This window comes from Notamacropus eugenii, chromosome 5 (genome assembly GCF_028372415.1).
Source record: "Notamacropus eugenii isolate mMacEug1 chromosome 5, mMacEug1.pri_v2, whole genome shotgun sequence".
Classification (NCBI taxonomy): domain Eukaryota; kingdom Metazoa; phylum Chordata; class Mammalia; order Diprotodontia; family Macropodidae; genus Notamacropus; species Notamacropus eugenii.
The window spans coordinates 28,588,877-28,602,408 of NC_092876.1; positions in this window are offsets into that span (position 1 = coordinate 28,588,877).

Below are 13,532 nucleotides of genomic sequence, written 5' to 3' on the forward strand. Positions count from 1 at the left end.
GTCCCTGCAAAGAGCCTTGTAAAAATGAGAGTTACATGAGATACCATATGTAAGATGCTTTGTAAACTTTTTACAATGACATAAAAGCCAGCTATTATGAGAAGACATCAGGACTCTACAAGCCAACAATGGAAACCTTCCTGGACTTTCCTTACATGTGGGAGGGGAAGCCCCCTTGTGTCCATAATGCATATAGTAGTCTTGTTACGTACATTAGAGAGATGTCAGGCTTTCTAGTTCCCAGGGATTCTAAGGCTGAATGGGATGGGGAGGATGGGATGGGAGGAGGGAGATTCACTCATCCATCTTGTGTCTGCTTAGGATACGAAATATCCTATTTAGACATACTAGGCTGCTACAAAGACTCTGTCACTTTAGGCTGAGCTGATGATTATCCATTTTAGAAACAGGAAGAGAGGTAAACAGTTTCAGGATATGAGGCCAAGTGGTGAAATGACAAAGGAAAGTTGAAAACAATTTCCCAATTCCAATTTCCTGTTTCTAACCTGCTTGACCATTGCCCAAGGGAAAGACCTTAAAGATTGCTTCTCTAAGGAAAACTATAGACCTTTGACTTAGGGGAATAAGGAATAAGCCTAAGGAACCACTCCAGAGCAGGAAAAAGCCTTCTACTCACACTAGTTGGCACTGGCTCAACAAATTGCAGTCTTCATGGAGTGACCTAGGAGAGAGGTGTCAGAATGCAACCAGCAGACTGCATGAGGCTCCAATACTTTGGAGAGCTGTCCAAACCAGACAAAAATATGATTGGGAAATATTTAATAAAATAAATTAATAATACAATAAAATATAGGTAATCTTAATATGGTTTTCTAAGTCATTATGTTGGGGAAGGAAATGGCCAACCACTCCAGCATCTTTGTCAAGAAAACCCTGTGAACATAGTCCATGAGGTCACAATGAGTCAAACACCAGGAAATAACCAACCAAACAAAACCAGTCAATATATGGCCTGCCAGGATCCGTATGTTTAGGGAGTGGTTAGTGGACCTTGCTTCTGTTTGGATTTAATATCACTGTTCTAGAAAACTAAAGTTAAATGACATGCCCAAGATCACACAGCCAGGATGAGTCAGAGACCAGGCTTGAGCTGAGAATTTAATCTGCTGCATCTCCCTTTGTTGTTGTTTAGTCATATCCGACTCTATCCCAATTAAAGGTTTCTTGGCAAAGATACTGGCATGGTTTACCATGAACTTCTTCAGTTCATTTTATGGATGAGGAAACTGAGGCAAACAGGGCTAAGTCATGTGCCCAAGATCACACAGCTAGGCAGTGTCTGAGGTCAAATTTGAACCCACGAAGATGAGTCTTCCTGACTTGAGGCCAGGCACTCTATCCACTGTACCACCTACATCTCACTACACCCCCTAGAAAAGAATGCTGCCCTGGATTGGTCTGGGACAGACTTTCACAAGGATCTTAATGTCATGGATTTAGAAATGGAATTGACTTCAGAGGCCATCTATTTCAACCCCCAATTTTACAGGTGAGGAAACTAAGCCAAGGGAAGTGATCTTTCCAAGATCACAGGGATTTGAACCCCAGTTCTCTGACACTGGGGCTGGCATCCTTTCCCACTAATCCAGGACCATACTACCTCAAGACTGAAAGACCACATCAGTTCAGTGATGTTCACAGGGGAAGGAAGGTGCTTGCAGTTACAAAAATCCTGAAGAGCAAATGCACACTCATATACAGCCAGGGCTGATTAATTACCAAGTTTCCTGAAGTGATTGTTTGTATTCAAACTCACGCTCTTTGAAGTGATGATTATTTAAAATGTGGTCATTTGCTCTAGCCCAAAGGAGATACAGGGTGCAAATTCCAGTGGCTGGGACCTAGCTGTGGCTTAAAAGGAGGGGGTGAACCACTGAGAGCAAATATGATGGAAAGCATTCCAACTGTTAAGATTTCTTGGCTCTGTTACAAGGGCAAGAGTTCAATTAGAGGGTTTAGAGGGTTACAGAGGAGACATGGCTCCTGTCTGGGATGGCAGGAAACAAACATTTACAAAATGTCCTACTGTGTGCCAGGTTCCATTATCCTCATTTAATCCTCACAACAACCCTGAGAGGTAGGTGCTATTATTATCTACCTTTCACAGTTGAGGAAACTGAGGCAGTCAGAAGTTATGACTTGCCCAGGGTCATACAGCTAGTAAGTGACTGTGACCATATTTGAACTCAGGTCTTCCTGAGTCCAGGGGCAGCTAGGTGGTGAGGTGGATGGAACACTGGGCCTGGACTTGAGAAGATCTGAGCTCAAATCCTGGTCTCAGACACTTACTAGCTGTGTGACCTTGGGAAAGTCACTTAACCCCTCTTTGCCTCAATTTTCTCTCATCTGTAAAATGGGGATACACTGGAAAAGGCAATTGATGAGGTTAATGGTGAGGGGAACCCCAAAATACCGACGGTCCGGGTCATGCTCGAATGAATTCGACTCAAGCCTTCTTAAAACCAAAGAAAACAAAGTTTATTAAGGATTCGCCTAATTGGGTTGCCTCTTAAGGAGCCTAAGCTTTTGTAACGCTTGTATTCACAAGCGGGCCAGATAGAATTTCAGCTAGACAGAGTCTAAGCTGAATTGAATCTGTGTGCCTTCAAGGAGGCGAGATGGAACTTAAATACAGAAAAAGACTGAGGGAAGAATCCAAGTGTCAATCAAGTAGTCTGGGTCCCAGGGATGGTCTTGATAGATCAAACCCAGGGAGAATCCTGATGGGAGTGGCTGGTAATAGGATCAAAGGGAGGAATATTAAAAGAATGCTAAAGAGAAGATAGGGAGAATCTGACCTGGGAGAAATGGAAGGGGAATCCAAGGAGCTCCCCCACCCAAGGCCAGACTTTCCAGGGTCCTTCAGACCAATGTGACAAAAGCCCTCCTGACCCAAGGGGAGAAGGTCTTGTCTTGGGCTTGTACCCCATCAATTTTAAGGATGAGAAAACTGAGGCAAACAGCATTAAATGACTTGGCCAGGGTCACATAGCAAGTGTCTGAAGCCAGATTTGTATTCAAGAAGAAAAGTCTTTCTGACTCCAGGCCAGGCACTCTATCCACTGTAACTACTCTGGGTTCATATCTGACCTCTGACACATACGCCCTGGCCTCTCATGCATGCTGTGTGACCTTGTAAGAGTGCATGTTACAGCTGCTTGGAGCCACAAGTGAGAGTTAGATCGATCCAGTGGAAATCCAAGGAAGAAAACAGCCCTGACACCAGAGGGGCGGCCAGTCCTCACACAAGACACCATACACTTCCTTGTTTCCTTGTTCTGCCTGCTTGAATCAGGCTTAGAACTGTTTGAACTGTGATAAGATTGGATGACCACTAAGAAACCTGCCTCATTCATGGCAATTAAAAATGAAGATGTATTTCCTAGCTGATTGTGCTCACAGTATGGAGCAGGTAGGAGGTGTAGAGGATAGTGTGCTGGAGTGCACTTCCTGGTCTGGAGTCAGGAAGACTCATCTTCCTGAATTCAAATCTAGCCTCAGACACTTGCTGTGTTACTCTGGCCTTTCCTTTCATGAATGCAGATCTAAGAACCCGCGATAGCAGGCCCCACTGTGTATGTCAGGGTGCTTACTGATACACCAGCTTTCTGAAGCTGGAACTGGATACATAATTTTCTGGAGCAGCTGCAGTGAAGGGGAGCACCATGAAACTGGTATAGGTTTTGCAATCAAAACTAATTTATTTGGCTAGCTTATATGTATGGGATGACAAGATTCCCTACTTAAATTAATTACTCAAAGGCCTCTCAAAGTGATGACAGAAAGTTTATTTATTCGATTCTCGAGAAGCGGGGCAATTCCTCCACCAGGTGGTCTGGAGCAGGAAAAGCCGAAGACAAAGGAAAAGCAGTGATATATATAGACCCTAATGCAAATCCCTCCTCCCACCCCTGACCATTATTCTCATTGGCTGAGAATATGATCTTACATTCTAAACATGAAATCTAGCCAATCCCCTTTGAAATGAAGACATCAAAAAGTTATGTAAGTTTTATCCAGTCATTGAAACCCTAATGTACATAGGGTATACGTAGTCTATACATAGTGTATATCCTTATATGGAATTATTCCACTCTAAAAGTATTATAACCTGAGCCTCTCAGTCCCCTTTACTCCTGGGAGAAGAATTACAATCTGAGAAGTCTTCACTAAATCTATTCCACTCATTATATGTCTGCCAAAAAGAGTGAATGACAGGTTCATAACAATGTGATTGCCACTTGCAAGAAAACGTCATGCCACCATCATCAGTGCCTATGTTCCCACTGTGATGAACCCTGATGAGATCGAAGTAAAACTTTATGAAGACCAGAAGACCCTCATCATCCATGTGTCAAAAGAGGACAAGCTTATAATTCTAGATGACTTTTATGTCAGAGCAAGTTGGCTATAACTTGTAGAGAAGGTGCCAGCTTGCATAAGGAGAAGGCTTTCTTCTTCTCCAGAGTAGTTCCACAGTCTTATTCCCTACTCTCCTAAGCCAAGGATCCTATGGTTTTCCTTAGAGAAGCAGGCTTCAGGGTCTTTCCCTTTAACAATGGTCAAGCAGGTTAGAGACAGGAAATTGGAACTGGGGAGTTGGTTTCAGTTCTCCTTTGTGATTTCACTATTTGGCCTTACATCCTGAAACTGTTGGGAGGATCTCTCTCCCTTTTTCCAAAATGATGACAATCATCAACTCAGCCTAAAGTGACAGAGTCTTTGTAGCAGCCTAGTTTGTTTATAGGATATTTTTTATCCTAAGCAGACACAAGATGGAAGAGTAAATCTCCCCATCCCATTCTCCCCATCCCATTCTCCCCATCCTATTCAGCCTTAGAAACCTTGAGAACCAGAAAGTCTGAAACCTCTGTAATGTTCATAACAAGACTATTACATGCATTACATGCACTATTACATACAAGAAAGGCCTTGAAGCAGAAGATCTAAGCTTGTATCTTGCCTCAGATACTTACGAGTTGTGTGACCCTGTCTGCCTCAGTTTCCTCATCTGTAAAATGGGAACAGTAATAGAACCCACCTCCCAGAGATTCTGTGAGGATTAAAGGAGATTTTTCTACATATGTATGTATATACACACACATTTTATACATGTAGTTTGCAATATGTCTGTGTGTGTCTGTGTGTATGTATTTAGGGCTTTGCAAACTTTACAAATGTTACCTCTTTAACTATGATCCATATATATGGATAGTACTGGGCCTGCGATTTCCCTGGTATTGGGATGGCATATTTTGCGAGATATCTTGGTGTTAGGAGGCTAGATTTTTTTTGCTTCCCTACTTATTTATTTTATCATTTCTTTTACCCTGGGACAATTAACTCTTTTATCTTGTGTAGTTTTCAGTTACAATTTCTTGAAATATGGCTCTGAAACATCAGGCTTTGATAAAGCCCACTGGGATGCAAATGGAGCTACTGGACTCCAAGCCTTTAAACCCAAATCACTCAGGCTCTCACTGAGTGGTCCATGTTAGGTTCCAGGCCAAACCTCACTTGCTCATTGTTTCAGTTTTGATGACTTGGAGTGAGTATACGTAGCAATTGCTTCTTTTGCAGCTAGAAACCCTGAGGGGTTTTTTTGATCAGTTTGGGCTTTTATCTAGAACCTTCTTATCTTCTAAACTCTATCACTGGGCTGTCATCAGCCGAAAGAGTTAGCAGAAGTCTTTGTTACAGAGTAACAAGTAAGTCAAGTCAATAAATAAGTGCCTACCATGTGCCAGGCACTATGCCAAGAGTTTATGACTTAAAGGAGGAAGCAACAATGTTGCGCTAAACAAAAAGAAACAAAATAGATGTGAGACAACAGAGGAAAGATACCGATTGTTTTGAGAAGGCAAACAAGGCCATCTTTTGCCTCACTTCTTACCTAAGCCTTTAATCACTGGGTGAGTGTTGCCACAGACTGAGACCTGGGAAAGAGCTTACCTTAAAAGGTCAATCCAGGCAACCTCCAGTCATACTGACCTATGTCTTACCACTGGACTACACTGACTCTGGAGGAGAGAGTCTGAGGAGTGAGACTGGGGACTTTGCACAGCCTTCCCTCAATTAAATCCAATTCATTGGCAAATCATGGCATCACCATCCTGATGTCACGGTCCTCTTGGAGAGCAAAGGTCAAGAAACAACCTGTGAATAGTATGAGCTGCCCCACTAGGAAACCAACTGATCAGTTCCAGTTGTACAATGCAGCTCCTTCCTCCTTGCCTTTCTTTGCCTTTCCTGACACTCTGTCCACATAGGGTACAATACCCTTACCTTCAGGGGCTCATTCCAAAGGAGTGTAAATTTTTGATCGCTGAAAACTCTCGTGACATCTTGGGATTTGTGGACTAGATTTCTATCCTATGATGGCTGTGTGTGTTTGTCCTTTGTTGCCAAAGAAGATCATGCCATCAGAGAAATAATGACATGACTTGCCTTTGACTTTGCTTTGAGTGAGGGAGGGCTGTGCAGTCATCAGTCTCACTTCTCCAGAGCCATCTGAATCCAGTGACCAGATATTATTCATCAGGAGGACTGGAGATGACTCAGGATGAGGCAATTGGGGTTAAGTGACTTGCCCAAGGTCATGTACCTCGTGAGTATTGAATGGGATAGGTTTAGTGAAGACTTCTCAGATTGTAATTCTTCTCCCAGGAGTGAGGTAAGACTGAGAGGCTCAAGGTTACTATATTTTTAGAACAGAATAATTCCATATAAGGATATAAAACTGTGTAGTACATTAGGGTCTCAGTGATTGGATAAAGTTTACCTAATTCTTCAATGTCTTCATTTCAAAAGGGATTGGTTAGATTTCGTGTCTAGAATGTAAGATCATATTCTCAGCTAATGAGAATAATGGTCAGTGTGGGGGGAGGGACTTGCGTTAGAGTCTATATAAATCACTGCCATTTCTTTGTCTTCGGCTTTCCTACTCCAGGTGAACTGCTGTAGGATTGTCCAGATTCTCGAGAATCGAATAAATCTCTTTTCTGTCATCACTTTGAGAGGTCTCTGAGTAATTGATTTATGTAGGGACCTGAGCCATCCCACACAGTTTGGGGGCTCATCCGGGATCTGTGACCTTTCTGAGAGATGGCTGACAGCTCAGTTCAAAGACTGGGCACCCGTGGGGAGGTTTCCCCATAGTCCTTGAAAAGGGCTGCTGGGCCTCCCTCTCTGCAAGGTAACGACCCGAAGCACAGGAACTCAGTGAAGACAGAAAAGAATAGAGATAGGGACTCCAAAGACTACGAAGCTGTGAAGTGTGTGAAAATGCCAACTGGTTGGTGTTGAAAGTTGCAGCCAGGCAACTTGTACGCGTACAACCCAGCAGTAAGCGCGGGGGGGGGGGGGGGGCCCTGGGGGTCAATTCATTGAGTCTTAGATAGACTCAGGGAGAAGGTGACAGCTCCCAACCAAATTGGTGGACTGCAGGACCCCAGGGTGAAGGGCCCCCCAAAAAACGTTTGCTGGGTGACTGTGGGTGGGTGGGCGACCCCCACTGAGAGCTAGCGAGGGAGCTAGCAAAATTTGTTGAGTCATAGACTCGGAGGTGTTGGTAACAACCCTCGACCAAAAGAATGGGGAAGGGGCAGTCCAAACCCCACAGAGCTTCGGAATGGAGTCAGGAAATACCGGTAAATAGTCCTTTGGGAAATCAATTACAAAATTGGCACGAATTACCAAATTATAGAGGAAAGGACAAGAAGAAGATGATTAAGTATTGTTGTTTCATATGGGGTGAAAAGATATCAGAGGAGGAGGCACAATCTGGCCCAAATATGGTTCCTCCAACGATTGGGTTTGCCAAAAATTTAAACCTATATGTACTATTCTATTCTGTTAAATGTTTTGTCTGTATATGTTGTGTTGGTATTTCTGTGTGAATGAAAGTCTGTGTGTCTCTGTTTTTATCTGATAAGGTTGTAAATTTAGCCAGCCAGCCAGCAGGAGCAGAAAGGCTGAGCTGAACTGTCCTTGAAATTCCTGTTACTCCCCTTCTTCAACCCTTCCATGTTAGTTTCAGAGGGGTGGAGGATCAAGGAGGGAGAGAAAGGGAGAGAAAAATTATTTTACTGTTCAGTTTATATAGTTGGTAACAGCAAGTAAAAGAATGTAGGAGAAGTAGAAAGAAATAAGTTATGCGCAGTTTCAAAGTGGCTTGAGGGAAAGGCAGGAGAATTTAAGCAGGTAGAGATGATGAGCGGGGGTACTGTGTAATCAGAAGGCTTGGAAGAAGTACAAAAGGGAGGGAGGGAATTTATCTTTTTCCCTCAGATCAAAGAGGCATGCTAGCAACCATTTAACCATTTCCTGCCTCACCCAAAAGAAGAAATTTTAGTGTAATGGGAAATAACAGAAAGTTAATTGAATTCATTCTGGTTGTATTTGGAATTGTGAATAGGTGAAATGTGTCATTCTTAATTTAATGTTTCAGATAGGTTAGAATTTATTAAAGTTTGGTGGAAGTAAGCAGAAGATTAGAAAGTAAAAAAATCTCAAGGAAGCAACTTAGAGCTGAGAGTTTTGGATTTAGGTTTAATTAGATCAATATATATTGGATGCCAGACAATGTATTTAAAGTAAAAAGATAATAAGTTTAGGTTTTTCTTTTTCTTTGGAGAGTGGGAGGGCCAGAAAGGGGTGGCCTTGGGAATCCTGGCACAAATAAGAGGAGGGCAGAGACACGCAGGAGCATTTCTGCCAAAAATGTTAGATCCAGTAACAAAAGGATAGGTATTTGTTAGATGCAACATTAATCTAATGTAACTGTTACACGATTTTAAATTTTGTAATTTATTACATATAGATTGGGGTTTTAAAAAGATGTGATAGAAATTTGATAATTTGAAACTTACATTTGGTTATAAAAAAAGAGCTGAATAGGTTAATGGCTTCTTTTAAGTTTTAAGTAAACTTAAATAAGTTTAAATTTTTAGGTAATCCATCTAAATATTGTATTAGAAATTGCATTGTTAAGTTAATCAATGAATTGGTTAAAAAGAGCTGTTATGAATTTTTTTATAAGTTTCCTTGTTGTAGCATTCCTATTAAGAAAATGAGAACGCTTTAAAAATGTACATGTATATATATATATATATATAGGTGTGATTTTCAAGCCTGTTTCATCTGAGCATGTATTATGTTAAAAGTTTATTTCTGTTGTTGAAAAGGAAATTTTAGCTAAAATTGTTTTTGCCATGAATCAAGCATTTACTCTAAAGTTATTTTTGTAAAAGAAAGTTTATGGGCAAATGTGAAAAGGCTTTGGGTTTAGGTCTTTTCTTGTGATTTCTGTCAATTAGTTTCAAGGGGATTGTGATAAATTGCAAACTGTTCATAAGCGAGGAAATATTTGTTGTATTAAGAAATACTTTGTAAAATCTTTTGTATGTTTTTTTTTTGGAAGGCCTACCTATCCAATTTGTATTTGTAAGTTACAAAAGTGGGAAGAATTTAGTTTCTCTAACAGGATATGAAAATGTAATTGATGTCATCTGAAATTTATTGTTCGGGTTCATAGCTAAAACGATTTGTTATCACTTACGAAAATTATGTTTGCCATTTGTAATTCTAATGCTAAAACCTAAAGCTGGTACACTGTGTGAATATGTGGGGAAAAGAAGCAGTCCTCAGGCTAGTAACAAGTGCAGCCCCAGCAGCTGAGGAGATTGTATATAGAACTTGCTTTGGTGAGAATTTGAAAATGTACAAGAAATGATCTTCAGTGATTGGCTCTTTAGGCAAATTTAAGATCTAAGGAGTAAGTAAAATCCCTGGGGACATTCTTTCTAAATCTAATGGGAATAAGTAGATATTGTATCATTGTTACATAGAACAAGACTGGGATTTAAAGTTAACTGTATTTTAATTTATTGTAATTTGTGTTTGTATTGTAATTGTATTTTATTTACAGGGGAATTCAGGGAAAGGAATCACTTTAAAAAAAAAAAAAGATGGGGTGGCCCCAGGTGGTCTGGGAGCTCCAGGAATGGTCTTGATGGGAGTGGCCAGTAAACTGGAGATTTGGGCTGATAGAATTAAGAGTGGGAAGTAGAATAGACTTGGACATAGTGATAGAGTGGACCTTAGGAGAGCAGGTTCATGTGAAAAAAAAAAAAAACAAAAATCAAGGAGTTTTCAAGGTTAGGTTTTCCAGGGCTTTTAGACAAATGGGACTAAAACTCTTTTGAGGTAATGGACAAAGGTCCCAACTTGGAATGAGATCTTTACATGTTACAAAATGATGTAAAAGCAATTAGTATTAAAACAATTAACTAAATTAACTACTGAAACTAAATCAGAGATATCCTCAGTTTGGGGAAAAGAATTTCAGTCTAATTTTCTTAGAGGTAGGTAGCCTCTGGTAATATTTGGCATTGAAAGTTAAATGATTGTTTTGATTTGAATTCATTACATGAACATAAAAATTCAAGTTAGTGTTTGAGCTTATCACATGTGTAGCTCATTCTTTTAGATTGAGCAGGGTTAGAAAGGGATAAAGTAGTTTGGGAAACAGATATAAATCTACTAGAGCAATGACTTATGATTGTTATTCAATCAGGAATTAGAACATGTATAGAAAGGCATGTAAGCTACTTAAGACTTGCTTCAAAAGATGTTCCTTGGCCTATGTGAAATTAGTCATGTTTGAAACTGATTATTGGAGCTTGCTATTTTAAGATTTTTGTGGGACTATTAACTGACTGTTCTTCTGAGTCTAACTCCAGGTATGGATAGCAAGAGAGGTGGTCTGAGCCACTGATCCATGATGCCAGTAAGCCTGTGAGATGCTGGTATGAACTGCAAAAAGGTGATCTCATGGGAAGGTCAGGAGAGCGGCTGTTCAGCCTGGGCTGAGGTAGGATTCTCCTGACTCAATTTCCCCACTGACACCTGGTAGACTTTAAGCCTGGCTGAATGCCAGTTGATAATCTACTCCTGCCTGGAACTGACATGAAGTAAGGGAGATGTTGTTTCCCTGCAATGTCCCTACTCTTAGTGGCAAATTCCTAAAATCAGAAGTTTTGTAAGTAATAATACCAGATCTGTTGAATAATAGATTGTTGGTAGGGGAACATCTGAGGTTAAGTCTAACATTGAGCTAACAGGTTTAGGACTTTAGACCAACAACAATAAGTTAGGGTCCTCTAATTCTTAGTAATAGTGTGGAGATGATTAGGTCAAGGGCTTGTGAGGCTAGCATGCATAGTTATTATTTTGTCCTAGTTGGTTAATGCTAAATGAAAAATGGTTTGTGGTCTATATTGTAAATGCTTTAAAAGAAGCATCACATGATCAGAAGTTGGGATTGTTTTATGATGTGATATGCACTGTGTTAAAAATGATTATTTATTGTATTTATGTAAGTACTGGAGCCTGGTGTTGACTCCTTAGTGAAATCTCATCTTCCTAATGAGGGAATGAATAATGACTTACTGTGAAATGTAGAAGCTGCATTTTAATGTGAATTTTCTTTTCTTTTAAAAAAAAATGACAATTTGTCAAATTTTCAATTTTGATTTTTGTAAGAGTGATAGGAATGGTAATCTAAGATGGTATTAAGTTCAGTTTTGCAGGAGAGTGGACATCTGGATTTCTACAAGAAGATGAAGAGAAGAAGATGCTGAGATGCTGTGCTGAAGACTGTTTGAAGGAGCATCCAGATCAGAAAACTGCATAAGATGATACTTCTCCCCAGACTGCTGTATGAGATGGAACCTCTAAATGGACAATTCATTAATTTACCTTTCCCTTTGAATCTCTGTATGAAGGGAAAGATTCATAAGGGAAAGAATGTGAAGGGGTCATGACTATGACTATTTGTAGAGTTGCATATATATATGAATAGTACTAAGAATAACACAGAATATAAAGAATGGGTACGGAAGTGGGAGAATGGGACACATAGGATGATGTTTGATACTTTCTGGAGTGTAATCAATAGAACTGGCAAGAATTATCAACATTGTATATGGAAGAGGAAACAACAACTATGGAGGTGTAAGTCAGAGATCATGAAAGGAGGACCATTAGGCCCGGAAGATGTGAAGTACTTTCTGGCTGTGGATTATAGGGTAAGGCTGTTTCTAGAGGAACATCCTGCTTTGAGAGGACATTATTGGATATGTGGACAGACAGCTTATACTCACCTTCCGTTAAACTGGAGGGGTGTTTGTTATATTGGATTGGTGAGACCTAAATTCTTTTTCTTGCCTGAATCAGGGAAACGGCATCTGGGGGTTCCTCTATATGATGATCTAGCCAAAAGGAAGAGGAACATCAACACCTCCTTTACTCAGACTGGGAATGCAAATGGGTGGGGTGACACTTGGCCACCTAAGAGGATAATTAGAGAGTATGGGCCTGCAACTTGGGCTCAAGATGGGAGTTGGGGCTATAGAACCCCTATATATCTATTAAATAGACTAATCAGACTCCAAGCAATAGTTGAAATTATTACCAATCAAACAGCAGAAGATTTGGACTTATTGGCCGATCAAGCCACACAAACTAGGGAAGCAGTACTGCAACATAGGTTGATCTTAGATTATTTACTTGCAGAAGAAGGGGGAGTTTGTGAAAAGGTCAATTTATCCACATCTTGCTTGAAAACTTGATGATAATAGAAGAATAGTGAAAGAGATCACCAAAAATATTAGGAAGGTTGCTCATGTTCCTGAACAAACTTGGAACTCCCTTTTCAATACGTCTTGGTGGTCCTGGTTTGAAGGGAGCTGGTGGAAGAGATTACTGTGGTTTGGCATCGTAGCAATTAGTGGTATCATATTACTTCCTATCTGTTTACCTTGTTTGATTTCACTTATTACTAAAATAGTTAGAAATTCTCTACTAAAACTTGCTAGAGTAGAAGAGAGGACTGAAGGAGCCATTTGGTTGATGATACTAAAGAAGGAAGGATGGGCACCTGTGGAGGCAAAAGACAGGAATGATCCTGATTGGGATGAGGAGATTAATAGACAGTGTGAGATCATGTTACAGAACTGTGGTTAAAATATCCGTGAGAAGTCTTCAGGTTAATAAATAAGAGGAGGGATTGAGTGGGACAGGTTTAGTGAAGACTTCTCAGATTGTAATTCTTCTCCCAAGGGTGAGGTAAGACTGAGAGGCTCAAGGTTACTATATTTTTAGAACAGAATAATTCCATATAAGGATATAAAACTGTGTAGTACATTAGGGTCTCAGTGATTGGATAAAGTTTACCTAATTCTTCAATGTCTTCATTTCAAAAGGGATTGGTTAGATTTCATGTCTAGAATGTAAGATCATATTCTCAGCTAATGAGAATAATGGTCAGTGGCGGGGGAGGGACTTGTGTTAGAGTCTATATAAATCACTGCCTTTTCTTTGTCTTCGGCTTTCCTACTCCAGGTGAACTGCTGTAGGATTGTCCAGATTCTCGAGAATCGAATAAATCTCTTTTCTGTCATCACTTTGAGAGGCCTCTGAGTAATTGATTTATGTAGGGACCTGAGCCA